The sequence below is a fragment of the Canis lupus genome, chromosome 3 (genome assembly GCF_048164855.1).
Source record: "Canis lupus baileyi chromosome 3, mCanLup2.hap1, whole genome shotgun sequence".
In the NCBI taxonomy this organism is placed as follows: Eukaryota; Metazoa; Chordata; class Mammalia; order Carnivora; family Canidae; genus Canis; species Canis lupus.
In genome coordinates this window covers 24,902,304-24,922,513 of record NC_132840.1, presented here as the reverse complement: position 1 = coordinate 24,922,513, position 20,210 = coordinate 24,902,304, and the positions used below count along the sequence as shown (strand labels likewise).

Below are 20,210 nucleotides of genomic sequence, written 5' to 3'. Positions count from 1 at the left end.
GCCTACTTCATCCTGGACCCTTCTCTTTCTCTTAGAGCCCACAGAATCTTGCCAACTCTATCTTCAAAACACGCCTCAGACCCAACTGTCTCACGATTGTGGATTGCACTGCTCCTTCACACCGCCCTCTCTGTGCTCTTGTCATCTCCACAGCAAGCCTTCGATGGGAGGCCAGGTCGTGCATGGTTCATCTTCCCGCGACAGTCTGGTGGCTTGCCTTTTCATTCAGTTGGGTGAGATCCCAACTCCACTTCAGGACCTCTGCTCAGGCACGTCCTTTATCTCATTTGCTTGGACTCTGCTCTCTGCTTGTAGGGCTCCTTCCCATCCCATCTGGGGTGCTCTTCCCCAAATCATGCCTTGCTTCTTCACTCCGTGGTTCTCTTCAAAAGTCATTGTATCTGAGTTCTTCACCAATTAACTTAAACAGCACCTCCTCCTCTGCCACCATCACCCCATATATAATATAGTTCTTCAAACGGTGGAACTTAAGAGCCTTAGGTATGTGTGTTGAATGCTGGCTCTTGAGCCACCACACCTTTCTTTACCTTAATGACACCAGTTAGGTTGCCCCTTTGTCCAGGACTCAGCATGCAGCTGCGGCATCATTTAAAATTTTCTAGCAGGGGGGCACCTGGGTGGCTCTGCTGGTGAGGTCAGTGAAGCATGTGCCTCAGCTCAGGTCATGATCTCAGGGTCCTGGGATGGAGCCCGGCGGCTGATGGGGTCAGCTCCCTGCTCAGCAGGGAGTCTATTTCTTCCTCTGCCCCCACCCCCTCCCTACCTCGTGCATGCTCTCTCTCAAACTACATAAAATCTTGAAAAAACCTTCCTTGTAGCAATGATTACAAAGAGATATAATTAATTCCCACACTATATTTAATGCCATTATCCAAACGACTATCCACATGTAATAAATACAAAAAGTACTCATGAGATATCCTATGTTCTCTTCTTCTTCATGCTAAGTCTTTGAAATCTGGTGTGTATTTTGGGGTGCCGGGGTGGCTCAGTGGGCAAGCGTCTGCTTTCGGCTGAGGTCAGGATCTCGGGCTCTTTGCTCTGGGGCATCTGCTTTTCCCTCTGCACATCCCCCTGCTCGCTCTCTCTCCGATGCATAGGTAAAATGTTTTTTTTTTTTTTTTAATTTTTAATTTATTTATGATAGTCACAGAGAGAGAGAGAGAGAGAGGCAGAGACACAGGCAGAGAGAGAAGCAGGCTCCATGCACCGGGAGCCCGACGTGGGATTCAATCCCGGGTCTCCAGGATCGCGCTCTGGGCCAAAGGCAGGCGCTAAACCGCTGCGCCACCCAGGAATCCCTGAATAGGTAAAATGTTAAAGGAAAAAAGGAACCTGGGACGCCTGGGTGGCTTAGCGGTTGGCAGGCCGTGATCCCGCATGGATTCCTGCATCCGGCTCCCTACAGGGAGCCTGCTTTTCCCTCTGCCTGTGACTCTGCCTCTCTCTGTGTGTCTCTTATGAATACATAAATAAAATCTTAAAAAAAAAAAAAGGAAAGAAAAAAGGAACCTGGCGTGTATTTTATACTCACAGCACCTGTCATTTCGGACTAGCCACATCTCTGGTGCTTCCTGTGTGGCCATAAGCTATCCTGGGCAGCAGACCTAGAATATTCTCCCACGACTTACTCGCCTCTTCCTCAAGCCACCTCCCCGGGCCCCCCCTGGTCCTCGGATCCCGCCCGAGCTCCGCCAACCCGGGCCTTGTCCCCGGCGACACTTCCCCTCTCCCTGCACTTCTTTCCCCGCTGCAGTTCTCACTTGCAGCTGTTTTTGTTACACGGCTTCGTTTTCACCTCGTCCGACTGTTTCCCAGGCAAATTCCCTGTAGGGAGGATGTGACCGGCGAAGGTCAGTGGCTCTCAACCCTTCCCACGGAGGAGCGTGGTCACACTACGTGCTGACCCCTGACTCTCCCGTGCAGGTTGACACGAGCGTGGGGTCGCCAGCCTGCATTTTACCCACTTTGCAGGCCACTCTCCCGAGGAGGTGCCCGGCTCACCCAGGGAGCCACAGCCACTCGCGTCCCCCGGGGACGCGGCTCGGGGACCGTGCATGAGCGCCGCGGCCGCCCTCGGGACACCTCGTCTTCCCGCTCGGTGGATGCCAGACCCCGTCTTTCGGCCATCCCCCTCGTCGCTTCCGGCATTTGGAGAGACCAATCGTCGCCTCCGAGAACAAAAGGCCCTCCCTCCCCTCGGCGCCAGCAGCCAATCCAGCTGCTCGTTGCCCCAGCGTGCCGTGCGCCCGGGACGCACGACCTTGACCAATCCGTCCCCGGACGTCCTCCTGGCCCCGCCCCCGGCCTGTCACCGCCGCGGCCCCTCTTGCCACCGCCCCTTCACCCCCGCCGGCGCACTTCCTCCCCGACGCCGTGACGTGCGCAGCCCTGTGCCCGGCCGCAGCGGGCCAATGGCGGAGGCGGATACGGCGGGCCAATGGGCGGCGGCGTCTCATGCGGCCGGCGCCCGCCGCAGCCGCCGCCGGGTCCCGGAGCCAGAGGCCGCGGAGCCGGAGCGCGATGGAGCGAGGGCCCCAGGCGGGGAGGCGCCGCCGCCGAGCGCGCGGCCCGACGTCCCTTCAGTGAGCGCCCGCGCCGCCGCGGCGCCGCCCGAGCCTGGCCGCGCCCGAGGGGCGGGCTCGCCTCCCGCCGGCCTCGCCGCTTCGCCGGCGCTCGGAGCCCGCCGCCGCCGCCTTCCCGCTCGGGCCGGGAGACGGGCCGGGGCTGCATGGCCTCGCCCGCGCGCCGCCGCTGAGCCCGCGGAGCCCGCGGAGCAGTGCAGCCGGGAGCCGGTGAGAGCCGCCGCGGGCCGGGCCGGGGGTCGGGGCGGGCGCGGGGGCACGGGGCCGCCGTGCGGCCTGCAGGCCTCCCCTCCGGGCGGAGCAGCGCGACGGGCGCCGGCGGGCCCGGGGGCCTGAGGGGCCGACCTGGGGCTCCGGGGGGTCCGGGCCGCCGTGAGCGGCTGACGCGGGCTCCGGGGGCTCCTGGGGCGCCTGGGCCGCCTGGGCCGCCGTGAGGGCCCGACTGGCGGTTTCGGGCTGGCCTGGGGGGCCCGGGTGGCCGCGAGGGGGGCTCCCGGGGCTCCTGGGGGGCTCGGGGCCGCCGCGAGGGTCTCCCGATGGGCCGGGGGGCCCGGGGGCGGCCGCGAGGGGCTCCGGGTGGGGCTCCGGGTGGGGCTGGGCGCCGGGGGCCGCCGCGAGGGGACAGACGGGGGTCTCCGGGCGGGGCGGGGGGCCCGGCGGCCGTGCAGCGCGCCGGGGGGGCCGGGGCGGCCCGGGGCTGCCGCGAGGGCTGGAGGCTGCGCTCGGGGGGCGGGGGCCCCGGGCGCCTGGGGTGCGGGTGCGCCGACCTCTGACCCGGGGCGGGGGCCTCCGCGCTGTGGGTTGTAGTTGTTATTCCCAGCGTCCCTATTATTATCACTGTTTTGAAACGGGAGCAGGCGGCTCTCGGGCTCCGAGCCGGAGGGGGCGGGCGAGCCCGAGTCGTGAAGGGAGAGTGGGGGCGCCGGGGGTGCAGGCGGCGCGCGTGGGCCCGCGGAGGGGCAGGAATGCGGGGCAGCGGCGCGGGGGTGTCGTCTCGGGGGGAGGGGAGGCGGGACCGGGGGGCGGGTGGGAGGGAAGCGGTGGCGGTGGCGGCTGCAACAGCAGTCCTTGGCCTCAAGGAACAATGTGAGACGTTGCCTGAAATGTTAATTTCCGTTCCTCATTTCATCATCCCCTGGCAGGGCGGTAGCTGTGAGTGCGAGTGCGAGTGTGTGTGCGTGCGTGTGTGTGTGTGTGTGTGTGTGTGTGTGGTTGGCCTTGCCACATGGATTCAGTCCCCTCTCAAAGAGGGATTGTGCTGTTGAATCTCTTGTCTTGGCTGTGCGGGGAGGTGGACGGGCCCTCGTTTTTCTTGAGGTCTGCTCTTTTCCTGGTGCCCCAACCAGGTTTTCTGCTTTTGTTGTTCTTTTGGAGAGCTCGTCTTGTCTCCCGGCTCCCAGGGTTTTTTTGGAAGGGACTTTGGAAGACGAAGCTGGCCCAGGAGGACCCTGTTCTTTGAAAACCAGTTAGTATGCAGTATGCCCGGATTTCGTGATTTCCACAGGTTATAGGAGGTTTTATATCCCATTCCAAGAACGGGATGGTTTTGCAGATTTCCCGGTAGAAAAATGAAATTCCGGGCTTTCTTGTAAGGTGAGAGTTTCTAAAGCGATTTGAGTAATACACTTAACATTCCATTTCAACCTAGGAGTGAAAGTGTGCACAGTTGTCGAATGGGAAAACTTAGAATATTTTGGTACCTATGGAGGATTGATGAGAGGCATTCAGCAAAAACGATGTAACATGATACTGCTGGTGGAAAAAGTGCCATTGACACAGTTGCTATTTTTGGTTTGTGCAAACCCAGTCAATGGCATAACTTGAATAGTTCTAAATCAGAGACCCTGAGACGATGTATTTGATGCCTTTGGGACCTTGATTTCTCTTACTAAATGTTGCTGTCTGGGAAGACTTGTTCTGTTTTATGTCTTTTGAGACTGATTGCACAAGTGCTGTGATACTACTTTGAAACTGTAGTTAAAAAAAGAAAAAGGAAAAACATCTTGCTCAACTTTGATTGTGACCCTTGAATTGGATCCCTATGGTGGTGTTTCCTCCCCCACCCTCCATTCAGCTGCTGGTCTCTCTGTAGTTTTGTGTTGAGGAGCCGGATCTCCTGTGATAGGCTGGCCCTCCTGAATGGGATGGGAGGAAACAAAGACCAAGGAACTATGACATTTTTCTGTCCTTTGTGCGTGTCTCTCAGCTGCCCCCAAATATTGCTGAATTTGATCTAAATCTGAAACGTTGAGAGGTTTTTAAATTCTAAATATATTTTTTAATGGCGAAAGAATATCGAGAAGTTTTACCAGAAGTTTGTTTTTAAAGATGTCACATAGTCTTGAGTTCATTTGCAGCTCTCACTTTGTGTCTGCTTTCTTACTTGTGTTGCCCTGTCAGATGTTCTTCTCTAGACCCTCTGTGGACTAGCCATGCTAATCACATTGCCCTGGCAGTGCCTTTCATCTCTCTAAACCAGATGGGCTGCTTATGACTAGTGGCTGTCATGTTAGCTGTAATTACAATGTGGATACTGTGACAAGTAGAACTTTCCACACATTGAGTTAAATTTGTATTGGAGAATATTTTTCAAGCACCTTTGTATGCCTTGGTTTTTTAAGTATATTTGATGTAGTAGGGTTATGTTTTATCTAATATAACAGGGGCGTTATTTTACATATGGGCAATGAGCCCATTATCAATTAAATAACATAATTAGACAGTGTCAGTAAATGCTGGTTCAGAGCATAATCTGCATTTGTTGCCAAAATAAGTGTTTTGATCTGTCCATTACCTCGTGTAAGTCCCTTCATCCCTCACGTGGTAAGTGTAATGGATGAGCTTTCTTTAATAGCAAGATATTTGTTAGTTAATAGGTGAAAATGAGGATGCATTGCTTGTCTGATTGCATGCTGTGTCAGTTTATTACTGCTGTTTAGTCCGTGCTCTGTGGGGGTTGAGCTTGGCCTGCTTGATAAACTTCCTAAAAAAGATTGAACTCAAATGCTAAAAGTTTTTGTCTTAAAAATTTTCAGTATGTGTTTTCTTGATTGTATTTCAAATGAAATTTTTGTGCATTTCACCTTTTCCAGTTTTATCTTAAAGCTATATGAAAGAGAGAGTATTAATCCTCAGCTCCTGGAACTCAGACATTTAGAAATAATCAGCACAGAAGGCCTAAAAGGCTTAGGAAATGATTCACTTTAAAGACAACTTTGTTAATTCTAATGAAGACGTTTCTGTTATGAAGTGGCTCCTTTTCTGTTGGATGGATCTTATTCTTGGTATCTTTTGAGCTAAGTCAGACAGAGCTGTGTTTCCATGTCTGTTTTTGTTATCCTTCTGTGCTTAACTCTGCTCTGCTCCTCCTCCACAGTTAATACTTTTTAAAAATAGTGTTTTATATATGTACCAGAACTACAGATGTTATTTTTATGGTAAGGTCCTAACCCTGGTTGTATGGTCCCTCCCCTGCCAAACCACCTCTGTGATCCACTGCCACTCTATAAACTCCTGATGTTCTGGGTACATTGGCCTACCATTTCCTAGATTGGGACATGGGTGGGCCTTATTCTCCTACGACCTCGACACATGCTGATCCTCTGGACCAGGGTCCTGCTGTGTGTCCATCATTGGTGCCTCTGCAGATCCTCCCCTCTCCAAATCTACAAGGCAATTCCCACTTAGCCTTTGGGTCTTAGTTAAATAATGCTTTCTCTTAACCTTCTTAATCATCATTTCCAAGGAATGTGCCATCCCACCTTGTTAAAGCCACATAGAACTTATAACAAGATTGATCAAATGGGTAACACTTGGTTTTCATCTGTCCCTGTGAAAGAAGGGACTGGATGCTTAATGAAAATAGGGATGGGGCAGCCCCGGTGGCTCAGCGGTTTAGTGCCGACTTCAGCCCAGGGCATGATCCTGGAGACCCGGGATCGACTCCCACATCAGGCTTCCTGCATGGACCCTGTTTCTCCCTCTGCCTGTGTATCTGCCATTCTCTCTCTCTCTCTCTCTCTCTCTCTCTCTCTTTGTATGTCTCATGAATAAATATATAAAATCTTAAAAAAAAAAAAAAAAAAGGATGGTCTGTGATCACTTAGGGGGCCAGTCTAGGGTATGACAGTAGTCATAGAATTGGCTCCAGAAATATCTGTTGAATTGTTTAAAGACTGTCTTTGGAAGTGTTTCAGTGATTTTGAAAGGATACACTTGGGATCATGAACTTTGATTTATTTGATTGACTAGGAATGATGCTAGGTGATGATTTCAGCCACATTCCCATTTGTCCTCAAAGTAAGGTTTCCTTTATAATCTAGGTCAAGGTGTGGGACATGGCTTTTACAGATGGCACAAGAGATAAAGGAAAATAATTAATGGAATAGTTGTCTTTGTGGGAAGAAAAAAAAAAAACCTTCGAAGCACTTTAGTAGGACTGCTGCTTTTGGGGCCAAGATGAAGGCTTACTGAGTGTAGTTTTGCTGCTGCTGTATTTCATTTAGAACTTTAAGCACCTTCTGTCCCCTTGTAACATAAGCAGTGGTTTATTTTTTTATTTTTATTTTTTAAAGATTTTATTTATTTATGATAGACATAGAGAGAGGCAGAGACACAGGCAGAGGGAGAGGCAGGCTCCATGCCAGGAGCCCAATGTGGGACTCGATCCCGGGGCTCCAGGATCGCGCCCTGGGCCAAAGGGAGGTGTTAAACCACTGAGCCACCCAGGGATCCCCTAAGCAGTGGTTTATTATGATAGTGGAGTACTTGGAAAATTTAAGCATTTTATCCTACTTTTTTTTTTTTTTATTTGAACCTCCCAAGCTATTGTAATAAAAAAGTTCCTGAGCTTTGAGGCCACAGATTCTGTTCAAATATAAATTCTCCAGAATGGAGGTGGCCTCTTAATATCCCTTGGACCCCAATTTTGTTTTTATTTTTATTTTTAGATTTTATTTATTTATTCATCAGAGAGAGAGAGAGGCAGAGACACAGGCAGAGGGAGAAGCAGGCTCCATGCAGGGAGCCCGATGTGGGACTCGATCCCGGGTCTCCAGGATCACACCCTGGGCTGAAGGCAGTGCTAAACCGCTGAGCCACCTGGGCTGCCCTGACCCCAATTTTAGAATTTAAAAATATTTCATTAATTTTGTTTTAGAGATTTTATTTATTTGTGATAGACACACAGAGAGAGAAAGGCAGAGGCACAAGCAGAAAGAGAAGCAGGCCCCATGCAGGAAACCCAATGTGGGACTCAATCCCAGGACTCTAGGATAACCCCTGGGCCGAAGGCAGACACTCTACTGCTGAACCACCCAGGGGTCCCTATTTATTTTATTTTGAGAGAGAATGAGAGATGGACAAGTGGGGGAAGAGGTTGAGAGAAAGGGAGAGAATCTCAAGCCGACTCCCTGCTGAACCCAGAGCCAGAAGAGGGGCTGGATCCCACTTTCCTGAGTTCATGACCTGAGCCCAGATCAAGAGTCGGCTGCCTTATGAAGAAAAAGGTAATCTCTCTGGAGGGAAATACACCAGAATGGAGTTGTGTGTTATTTTCCCCTGCTTATGTCTTGTAATGTTATGTAATTGGCAGAAAGGTTGCCTTTTTTTTTTTTTTTTGTAAAATTTTATTCATTTATTCATGAAAGAGAAAGGCAGAGACATAGAGGGAGAAGCAGATTCCCTGTGGGGAGCCTGATGTGGGACTTGATTCCAGAACCCCAGGATCATGACCTGAGCCAAAGGCAGACGCTCAACCACTGAGCCACCCAGGTGCCCCAGAAAGGTTGATTTTGAAAAGACTAATTATGGGTATAATTGAGTGATAGACACTTGAGTTTTTGGTTTGGATAGCTGCTGAATTTGTGTGGTTTTAACGTTTTAGGCAGTAAGGGGTAAGGGGAATTGATTGTGGTTGAAAATATTTAGAGACACCATTCTCAAACTTAAGAAATCCCACAGGTTTGAAGTTGGTTCAGTGACTAGAGAGTTAAGTGGGTTTTCAGTGTGAAAATAAAAGAAGTCTGTCCCATTAATACAGCTGAAGTTTTCAAGGGCTGAAAGGACTGGAAATTCTGTTGCTGGGCCGAGGCTTGTTGGACACCACCACCCCCAACCTAGGTTGAGGTGGTTGTGGGAATTACAGTGTCTTTACTGGCTGGCCGAGGGTAAGACCCAGGTTGCCAGCTCTGCCCTTGGCATCTGTGCGGTGAATTATTTATTATCCTGAAAATCTGTAGGCACTCTTTTTCCACTTGTAAAGAGACCAGTATGCATTGGTTCACTATATAAAAATGTTGGCCTTTTCTCAACATAAAACATTTTGAAAATCAGAATTTTTTTGTCAAGGTTAAATAAAAATGATGAAATCCCTCTGCCTTCCAGTTACTTGTTTAACTCTCTAAAACCTTTTTTTAAATTTTATATTTTTTATTTTTTTTTAATTTTATATTTTTTAAAGAATTTATTTATTCATGAGAGATAGAGAGAGAGAGAGAGAGAGAGAAGGGCAGAGATTCAGGTAGAGGGAGAAGCAGGCTCCCATGAGGAGTCTGATGTGGGACTCTGTCCCTGGACCCCGGGATCACAAACTGAGCCAAAGGCAGATGCTCAACTGCTGAGCCACCCAGGTGCCCTAAAATGTGACCTTTTAGAATGGCTAGAAGAAATTTAACCTGTAAATGCTTAATAACTTTGTGATATCAGAGGTTAGTTTTCATCTAACGTGTAGCAAATAGTTTTTCTCAGGGCATTGATAGAGAGTGCCCCTTTCCTCCCTCCTCCTGATGGCAGGCGCCAGAGCTAGAATGCTAATGTCCTGGAATAGTGAATATTTCTAAGTAATGAGAAGTTTGCCTAGGGTGCTTGGTTTTTAAGTGTTTTTTTTTTTTTTTTTTGGTAAAGATTCTGATTTATTCATGAGAGGCAGAGACATAGGCAGAGGGAGAAGCAGGCTCCCTGCGGGGAGCCGGATGCAGGACTCAGTCTCAGGACCCCAGAGTCACTGAGCTGAAGGCTGGGATCGTCTGAGCTGAAGGCAGACGCTTAACCACAGAGCCACCCAGGTGCCCCTGGTTTTTAAGGTTTTGGCCAGAGTTCTGATTGTTTTATTTTCTACTGCACTCATATGTAGCAAAGTAAGACTTTCACTTAATTCTGGGTGATGATGTCAACTTGAAATCATTATAGCTATAACTGAGTAAACTTATCTTAAATAGAGAAGGTGAGAGAAGTAGTGAAGAACCTTATTACTCTTGAGAGGTGAAGCCTTGCTGGCATGCACCACCGTTTCTAAATGTGGTTTTACATCCTGTAAAACAGGAAGTAAAAATAAAACAACAACAACAAGAAAATCCAAAGCAACACTCTTGAAGGATTTTTTTTTTTTTTTAAAGATTTCTTATTTATTCATGAGAGACACAGAGAGACAGAGATGCAGGCAGTGGGAGAAGCAGGCTCCATGCAGGGAGCCTGACATGGGACTCGATCCTGGGTCTCCAGGATCAAACCCTGGGGTGAAGGCGGTGCTAAACTGCTGAGCCACCCGGGCTTCCCCCTTTTTTAAAAAAAAAAACCAAAAAAAAACACAAAAATGCCTGGCTGATTATAGAACATGCAGACCACAGGAGAAGGAGAAGGAGAAGGAGAAAAAAAAAACACCTCACCTTTTGGATGATGAAAAAGAAAGCCCAGCCTTATGGGTCTAAACTGCCAAGAAGCTTCAGTGTCTTAAGTGTTCCGTAGTCCTTCAGGTGGTTCTCATTTCAAGGAGTGTGTAGGCTTTGTGAAAAAAAATTTTTTTTTAAGGTTTTACTTATTTACTTAGGAGAGACAGAGAGGGGCAGAGAGAGAGGTAGAGACAGGAGAAGCAGGCTCCATGCAAGGAGCCCAATAGGGGATTCGATCCCAGGACTCTGGGATCACGCTCTGATCTAAGGCAGATGCTCAACCAGAGCCACCCAGGGGTCCCAAGGCTTTGTGAATTTTTTTTCTTTGCTAGAGGTAGAGGATTTGGATTACCTTCATGGGTATTTCCATTACTTTGAGAATAGTTCATCTGAGATTTGAAGTTTCTTAGGTTAGCGATTAATACATTAAATATGCTAACACTTAAAACGTTTTCTTGTAGGAAAATTTTTCTCCAATGCTTGAGTAATCTTTGAATTGTGTCCTTTGTCTTTTAGTATGAAGCTTAGAAAAATGATATGTGCTTTCACTGATTAATTTTCAGCAGATGCAACCTTAATGGAATTTATTTGGGAACTTTCTGTTTAGTGAAGTGCTTACATCTGATTCTGCTAAACTTGGCTTCTCATCAGATGATTGACTTGTAAAAGACGACTGTGCTGAAGTAGTTTTAATGTTTTGAAAAGAGATATTTAAGTAGAGACGAATGGCACAGTGAAGTATTAGTTGGGGAAAGCATCTTTGTCCTATTTAACCTACTCCTTTCCCCTTTCCTAGGTAGTTTTCTCTGAAGTCCCCAAATGTGTTGGCTCCAGGGAGATGGGGAACAGAAGATGGTGGAAGGTATGTTATGTTAGAGAGGTGACACAAGAGGATGTGAAGGGTGGAGGAAGACAACATGCCCTCAGAATTTGGAGAAACGCTTGTGTTGCTGTATTTCAGTGGTGCCACTGCTCACTTTTACTACAAACTTAGTGCTTTAAAACAATACAGGTTTATTATTTTAAAGCTCTGTAGATTAGAAGCCTGATGTGAATTTCCCTGGGCTAAAATCAGGGTGTCGGCAGGGCTGGTTCCTCCTAAGGGCTCCAGGGGGGAGGCTGTTTCCTATCCTCTTTCATCTTTTAGAGGCTGTTCACATTCCTTGGCCTCTGGCCCCTTTCTCCATCAGCAGTGTTGCATCTCTGACCTTCCGGTGTGACATCTCCTTTTTATTTTTATTTATTTTTTATTATTTATTTTTTTATTTTATTTATGATAGTCACGAGAGAGAGAGAGAGGCAGAGACATAGGCAGAGGGAGAAGCAGGCTCCATGCACCGGGAGCCCGACGTGGGATTCGATCCCGGGTCTTCAGGATTGTGCCCTGGGCCAAAAAAAGGCAGGCGCCAAACCGCTGCGCCACCCAGGGATCCCTGACATCTCCTTTATACTCTCCTGCACCCTCTTCCACTTTTGAGGACCCTTGTGATTACATTGGGCCCACCCTGATAATCCAGGATACACTCCCTGTCTGCTGATTAGACTACATAATTCCATCTGCAACCTTAATTCCCCTTTGCTGTGTGACCTAAAATACCCACAAGTTCCAGGGATTAGAATAGGGACTCTTTGGGAGCAGTGTTCAGCTGGCCACACTAGATTTTCCATGAATGTGGTCGTAACACCTGAGCTTGGATTAAGTTATTGTGCAGGTGGCTCTGGTGCGCTTGCCTCAGTTCACCAGAACTGTCTTGGCCTTGGGAAGACTCTGCATTGATAGGAAGTTAGTGTGGTGGGAATACATGTCCTTCATGAGGTTTTGCTTTTTTTTATTTTATTTTATATTTTATTTTATTTTATTTTATTTTATTTTATTTTATTTTATTTTATTTTATTTTATATTTTATTTTATTTTATTTTATTTTATTTTATTTTATTTTATTTTATTTTATTTTATTTTATTTTATTTATTTTGGAATAATTATATTTACAGAAGTGGTGCACATGGTAGAAGTAATAGAATGGATGAATTCCATTCTATTCTTTATCCAGGTTCTTGAATGGTAAGATTTCACATAACAATGCTGAGGTTGTCAAAGCTGAGAAGTCCACATTGGTACATTATTATTGTTATTTTTTAAAGATTTTATTTATTTATTTTGGGAGAATAGAGAACGTACCAGGGTGTGGTGGGACAGAGGGAGAGGGAAAAGCAGACCCTCTTTGAGCAGGGAGCCTGATGTGGGACTTGATCCCAGGACCCTGAGAACATGACTGAGCTGAAGGCAGATGCCCAACTGAGCTATCCAGGTATCCCTGTACATTACTATTAATTAAATCCCAGTCTTCATTTGGATTTCACTCATTTTTCTTCTAACATTCTTTTGCTGTTCTAGGATCCTATATTCCATTTAGTTATGTCTCTTTAGTCTCTTCCTGTCTGTAATAGTTTCTCAGGTCTTTCCTTGTTTTTCATGACTTTGGCAGTTTTGAAAAGTACAGTCTTTGTTTTTACATCTTTGTAACCATTCACCCATTTGGCACAGTTACAAAGGGCTGTACGTCTGATTACTTTTCCAGAGGTGGACTGCTGTGTAGTAGGAGAACAATTATGTATCTTTTTGCAAGTGGAGTGAATAACCTGGTTTATGGAGGAGACTTCCGGGACCAGGTGAACCTAGCTTTTCCCATGTTACACTGATGTAGTCACTGTTGCTCACGCTGCTAGGATGTGGCGTGGGATGCCAAGGAGCACTGAGATCTGGCCCTGCCCTGAGCCTGGGGAGGAAGAAGAGGTCCTTGGGTCAGGGGTGGAGGTGAGGGAGCACAGGGGAGAGAAAGCCTGTCTGATTTGGAAGTCTGGATGGGAGATGTCCTGGAGGAAGTGTTATTTAAGAATCAGTGAGCTATCGGTGTGTAGGAAGCAGGGTGAGGCCGTCATGGACTGTGGGAAGCACTGGGAGATAGGCTGTAATGTGGAAATGTCAGCTAGACCTGTTAGAACATGTAGCCCTTAAAAAAATAGTAGCAGATAAAGCTGGGAAAACGGACTGGACTCCAGTTGTGTAAGACTGGGCCTGCTGAGAAGGTGGTATTCCCTGCTCTGTGGCAGGAGGTGGTGTGTCCGAGTGTGACGCTGGTAGACAGGCCCGATGGAGGTCAGACTGGCTCTGGGAGAACCTGTGCCTGAATGTGGGAAGTCACGACACGAGGAAGGATGGTATCTAAGAGTGGCAGTGCTCCTGGAGGCAGGTGAATGCTAGGTCACCCACGTGTCTTGTTTGTCCTTCACCCCACTGCCCTCCACTTTCGGACAAATAAGCAGGTTTAAAAGAATTCTCACCAGAGGCACTATTGCAGAAAGTAGGAACACTGTTTTCCAGGGAAAAATATAAAACAGCTAATTAGAAATGGATGATGGGATTTAAAATTTGTTGTAGGAATAAAGCTCAAGCTCAAAGGAGTGGCTGAAATGCCTATCACAGAAGTAACTAGGGAGTGAAGTGCAGTGAGGAGAGCCTGGCGGAAGGTCTGTCAATGAGGGGGGAGTGTTGTAGGCAAGAGAAGGAGGTTCTGTCAACAGAGAGGGGGTGGTGTGGTCCAAGACGTTCCTAAGAGGATCTGAGGAGCCTCGTAATGGAGGGGGCTCTTCAGGTGGGCTGGGTAAGCAAGTTGTGAAGACTTAGAGGAGGTGGTGGTTTGCTAATATGTGTTCGTATAGAAATGGTAGAAAATGAGAGATGAGTTGATTCAGAGCAGATGGAATGGGGCATACAAGTGATGGACAGTCTTGTGAAGAGACAGAGGTGATGGAAGAGAGGCAGGAGGGGGCTTGGGTATGGTCTTGTGCCTGTAGCATGGCACACTAGATGCGATGGGACCTCTGCACCTGTGAGAAACCTGTATGCTCCTGTTCTCATGGTGCAGTCTGACGGGCAGAGGCCAGGAGTCTGGACCTCTCATGTTCAAGACAGAGTCTTGGCTAAGACAGTATAAACTGCATGCCAGGGATAGTAGCTTGGGGTTCATATATAGGAGGGGCCAGAGATTGGGAGGCTGAAGTAGCCTGCTGGTACAGTCAGCATAGAAGGAAGGTATTTGCTATCTTGTTACTTGCTCAAATACTTTGTTAGACTTTTCTTTTAAGATTATATTTTATTTTTTAAAAGGTTTTATTATTTGAGAGAAAGAGCACAAGGAGAGGGAGAGGGAGAAGCAGTCTCCATGCTGAGCATGACACGGGGCTCAATCCCAGGACCCTGAGATCATGACCTGAGCCAAAGTCACACGCTTAACTGATGGAGCCACCCAGGTGCCCCGATTTTATTTTTTGAGTAATCTCTACACCCAGAATGGTGTACAGGGGTTACAACCCTGTACTGTAACATGGGCAGGGTTAAAACCCTGAGGTCAAGAGTCACATGCTCCCCTGACTGAGCCAGCCAGGCACCCTGTACTTTGTTTTTGTTAGACTTATGTTGGACTTGTGTTTGTTTTGTATTTTACATATATCAATACACATATTAATAGGTATTTGATTAATATTTGCATGACAGCTCAATCTTTCAAGTTAATGACTTAAGAAAAGAGGCTTATGGCCAGAGAATAATACCTATCAGGAAATATATTCCATGTAAGAAATACTTAATATGTTAAACATGTGCCAAACATATTTAGTAGTGTGAGAGTATTCCTGAGTTACTTCGAGTCGGTAAAATGTAGGCTTTATCCTGCTCTGTTACAGCACTATTTACTATGTGCTGGGGTAGAAGAGCTTTGTCCTAGTGTCTGTCTTTGGTTTGAGCAATAGTGAATTTCAGGGCATCTGGCTTAGACAGCTTTCTGTTGGGTGGCTGTCTCTGTGGACTGTACTGTTTCTGTCAGGAGTCTAAATTGAATGTAGTTTGATTGCAGATGCAGAAATAAATGGAGAGCAAAAGTAAATGTTTTGGACAGCCTGACCATTGCAGGTGCCCTGGGCGGGGCGCTAATAAAGGGAGTTGCCTCAGGGCCAAGGGTGGCCTGCCTGTGTGTGGTGTGTTTACTTCCTTCTGTTTACTTTTAAACTTGCCTTAGTTCTGCTAAATCCCCTTGATACCAATCCCTCTGTAACTTTGCTGCATTTTACCTTTTCACTGGTTGACAGCTGGAGTTTCTTTGATGGAGAGAAATTTTTTTTTTTATAGTTAACACTGTCACAGAGCTAATTCTGCCACTGGTTCAGTTCTTTCACTCCTCTCCTCTCTTCCCTTCCCCTATTACCTCCCCTCCCCTCTTCTGTCCTCTCCTCTCCTTGGTCTTTCTTGCCACTCGTCCTTTCTTGATTAGCAGACTGCATTTAGAAGCTACAGAGCAATGCAGTCTGGATTTATAAATTACTGGTGTCCCTAGCTCCAGTGTTTGGTGACTGTGCCGGTCACAGCAGGGATGGGGGATGGGATGGAGCACTCTTGAGGTCATGGCTGTTCTTACCCTAGGTGAGGCTGACTTGTTATTGTTTGTCCATGGATACTTTTGAGGGCTATGATTTCAGGTGCATGGTGTAACTGAGTGGTTTTAAGTTTTCATTCCTGTATGGGCCTATTTCTCAAGTGTTATAATCTAATCAAGCAATAAAAATTACTCTTTGGGTTGTAAAATGTAAAAGTCTAGTTTGTTCCAGATGTTAGTGAGTTTATGTTAATGTTTTGTTAGCATCATGTTATATCGCTTGTGTCCTCTCTTGACTCATGGAGCTTTCTTTATTTTTAATTTTTATTTTTTAAAAGATTTTATTTATTCATTCATGAGAGACAGAGAGAGAGGCAGAGACACAGGCAGAGGGAGAAGCAGGCTCCATGCAGGGAGCCTGACGTGGGACTTGATCCCTGGTCTCCAGGTTCACGCCCTGGGCCAAAGGTAGGCGCTAAACTGCTGAGCCACCCAGGCTGCACAATGGAGCTTTCTTCAAAAGAAGTTCATGCACAGCTAAGGGAACCATCAACAAAATGAAAGGGCAGCTTATGGAAAGGGAGAAAATATTTGCAAAGTATATATTTGATGGTGGGTTAATATACAAAAAATAAAAATAAAAACTCCTATAACTGCATAGCAAAAGAAAAGAAAACAAACTCAAATAATGCAGTTAAAAAATGGGCAAAGAACCTGAGTAGACATTTCTCCAAAGATCTATGAAAGGCCAACAGATACAGGGAAAGACAACAGGGAAATGCAAATCAAAACAATGAGATACTGCCTCGCATCTGCTAAAATGGCTATCATAAAAAAACGTGAGTGATAACACATATTGGTGTGGTTGGGGGGAAGAGAAGACCCTTGTGCACTGCTAGTGGGAATGTAAATTGGTTCAGCCATTATGGAAAATGGTATGGAGGGTCCTCCAAAAATAAAAATAGAATTGCCATATGATCTAGCAATCCCACTTCTAGGAACATATCCAAAGGAAGTGAAAATGCTAACGTGAAAAGATATCTGCACCCTACATGCATTGCAGAATTATTTACATTAGCCAAGAGGGGCAGACAACTTAAGTGTCCCATCGGCGGGTGAATGGATAAAGAAGTTGTGGTTTATATTGTATATGTACAATGAAATATTATCCGTAAAGCAGTTGAGGAAATCTTCCATTTATGGCAACACGGATGGACCTTGAAACCATTGTGCTCAGTGAAGTCAGGCAGAGAAAGAGAAATACTGTATAGTCTCACTTATGTTTGGAATCTAAAAAAACAAAAACAAAAACCAAACTCAGAAAAAGAGACCAGGCTTGTGGTTACCAGAGTACAGGAGGCAGAACTAGAAAAAGGTGGGCAAAAGGTACAAATTTCCAGTTATAAATAAGTTTTAGGGATGTGATGGATGACATGGTGAAGAGAGCAGACACTGCTCTGTGATCTATAGCACAGTGGTTAAGAGTAAGTCCTGAGTTTTTTCTTTCTCTTTTTGTGATATCTACTTGAACCTCTCCTGTAATATCTCTAAACAAGCCACCATGCTGTATGCCTGAAACTTACACAGAGATGTAAGTCAATTATTTTTCAATAAAGCTGGGGGAAAAAAAAAGATCACTGTAAGACCTCACCAGTGCTTACTTAGTACTAGAAATGCCATCTAAAAACCTCCTAAACAGGGCGAGGCCAGTGGATTTTTCTGACACCTTTGGTTGGAGTTCTCTAAAGTCCATATGGCTCACCACCTCTGACCACTTCTGCTTTTTGCCCTGTCTGTTGCTGGAGTGTTAGTATATCTGTACATGACTATGCTTTAGAAGGTAAACAGTCAGATATAGTCTGTAAACTGAATTTATACAAAACTGAGCATCAAGTGTTGATTAGGCTAAGGAAGTAGTTTTTTTCAGGCTGCTTAAAATAGTCCTCAGTTTTATGAAAAGTCATTTCTGAGTAGTGAGATATTTTTTATATCAAGTCACATTTGTTTTATACAGGAGACAGACCTGCCTGGTAATACTTGTTCTTCTAGGGACACTACTCTGTCCTGAGGTCAGTTACCTGATACCCAGAACTCCTAAGGACTATGGGAGCAGGTTAATACATTGTCCATATGTTTCTCAAAGATGGGCTGTTTACCTGATTTGGGTCATTTCACATAGGGCCCATGTATGTCTGTGGAGGATGGCTCAGTTTGTGCACGTTTAGTTTTCCATCCTACCTCATTGCAGAAAACGTGACAACAATGAAGGTTTCCTTTCCTTGAGATGTGGTTCTTTGATGTGAGAGTTATGAGAATAAGGATTTTCATTAAGCATAGAGATTCATTTATGAGAAATCCTGATGCAGATTTCCTAGGAAGAAACTGTTGGTTGTTGTTGATGGTGTTAGAAATGTGCTGAGAACTGTTATCCACCAGCCATCAGGTGTGAGGAGAGAGTGTAGTCCCAAGGGGGAAGCCTCCAGCTGGTGTGACTGTTGAGTACAGCAAGGATTCAAGGGTACACGGACACTACTTATGTGAGAAAGACCTCCAGGTTGCTTCTTGGGGGCAGTCTGTGAGGCCTGCCTGAGAGCTGGTCACTTTGGGACATTGTGTCTGCTGACTTGGTGGGCCAAGTGGGAATGTTTTCAGGTGGGATGGAGATGGTGTATTGGTCTTTCTTTTCTGCTAAGATGTTTGGAATAGGATGTCTTAGTTTTATGTAGATTTGAGAGATTTCTTTCTTTTTAAAGATTTTATTTATTTACGAGAGGCAGAGAGAGAGGCAGAGACACAGGCAGAGGGAGAAGCAGGCTCCCTGTGGGGAACCTGATGTGGGACTCAATCCCAGGACCTGAGCTTGAGGGAGACGCTCAACCACTGAGCCACCAGGTCCCTGAGAGATTTCAGTAGAAAAATACATCCCAAGAATCTGGCTTTACTTATCCTCTCCTTTTTGTTTTTTTCTTTGTCGTTGTTGCATTCACACTGTTAGGGTGATGGTTCATAGGTGCACTCCTGTTTGTTGGACCCTGGCTATAGAAGCACAGCTCTTGAGTCATGGGGATGTTTCTTGGCTTGTGCCTGCCATCCCTGAGGGCCGGCCTGTGTGCTATTCCCCCACAGTCCCAAGTCCAGGCTGGCTGAGCAGGCCACTGAGCTGTGCCCACTGATGTTTTGTGTCCTGGCAAAGACTGGTTAGGAACCATTCCTGAGAAAGTTAAACTTGGGGTGCCTGAGTGGCTCAGGCAGTTGAGTATCTTGGTTTTGGCTCAGGTCGTGATGTCATGGTTTGTGGGCTGGAGCCCAGAGTTGAGCTCTGCACTCAGCAGGGAGTATGCTTGAAGATTCTGCCCCTCACCCTCTTTCAAATAAACAAACATATCTTTAAAAACAAAGTAAAACTCAAAACCAGCTTATTAAGCACTCTGTATGTTAAACCATTAAATTTTTTTTGAAGCCATAATAAATTGGATATTGCCGAATACATATCAAGAAACAAATGTAAGGTCTAATTTTTGACATTTAAAATGTATCTATTGGGACGCCTGGGTGGCTTAGCGGTTGAGTGTCTGCCTTTGCCTCTGGAATTCTGGGATCGAGTCCCACATTGGCCTCCTACATGGAAGCCTGCTTCTCCTCCCTCTGGCTATGTCTCTGCCTCTCTCTGTGTCTCTCATGAATAAATAAATAAAATGTTAAAAAAATTAAAATGTATCTATTGTATTTAATAATTCTAAAACTTTTACTGTGAGCTCTTTTCCATGAAGCACAATTAATTATATCCAAAGGTGTGCAATCACCAGTACTCTGAAAACTGGAAGAAAGAAAGAAAACATGCACACTAGGGACAGAGAAAGGATGATTGGCTCCGTTCTGCCCATAACTTCTCTGCAGCTCTAACATCCAGTGAAGTCAGATTACGATGTGTTGAGAAAAAAGGGTAATGGCGTGACTTAAGTGTTCTAGGTCCGCGTTATCAAGATTTTGATATTTTTTGCTCATAGGTAGGCACTTGATATCCGGTGAGTCAGTTTAATGAAAAAGGTATCTTCAGATGTAGTAGAAATAAACTAGTTAAGAGAAGGGTTGTTCTGGGGGCACCTGGGTGGCTCAGTGGTTGAACATCTGCCTTTGGCTCAGGTCTGATCCCCAGGGTCCTGGGATGGAGTCCTGCATTGGGTTCCCCGCAGGGAGCCTGCTTCTCCCTCTGCCCATGTCTTTGCCTCTCTCTTTGTATCTCTCATGAATCAAAATCTTAAACAGAAAAACAAAAAGAGAAGATTATCCTCATCTTTTTTTTTTTTTTTAAGAGATTTATTTATTTGACAGCACAAGCAGGGGGCAGAGGGAGAGGGAGAAGCAGGCTGCCCCAGGAGCAAGGAGCCCAGTGTGGGGCCGAGAGCATGACCTGAGCTGAAGGTAGACTGACTGAAGCATCCCTCTTTTTTTTTTTTTTTTTTTTTAAGATTTATTTATTTATTTGAGAGAATGTGAGCTGGGGTAG

General features: G+C 46.3%; 1 protein-coding gene across 8 annotated transcripts in view; it reads left to right on the top strand.

Moving 5' to 3' along the window:
- Window positions 1–2,672: 2,672 nt before the first annotated feature.
- The window catches only part of ANKRD11 (ankyrin repeat domain containing 11), a 190,401-nt gene continuing 172,863 nt past the window's right edge, over window positions 2,673–20,210 (top strand). For 6 of the 8 annotated variants that reach the window (XM_072819608.1, XM_072819605.1, XM_072819607.1 and 3 more), the window contains exon 1: window positions 2,674–2,816. The gene's annotated coding sequence lies outside the window, so the exon portion shown is untranslated. Of the gene's footprint in view, window positions 2,817–7,541; window positions 8,114–11,069; window positions 11,136–20,210 lie in introns of those variants that run through there. The other 2 variants (XM_072819604.1, XM_072819609.1) reach the window with 2 other exon arrangements.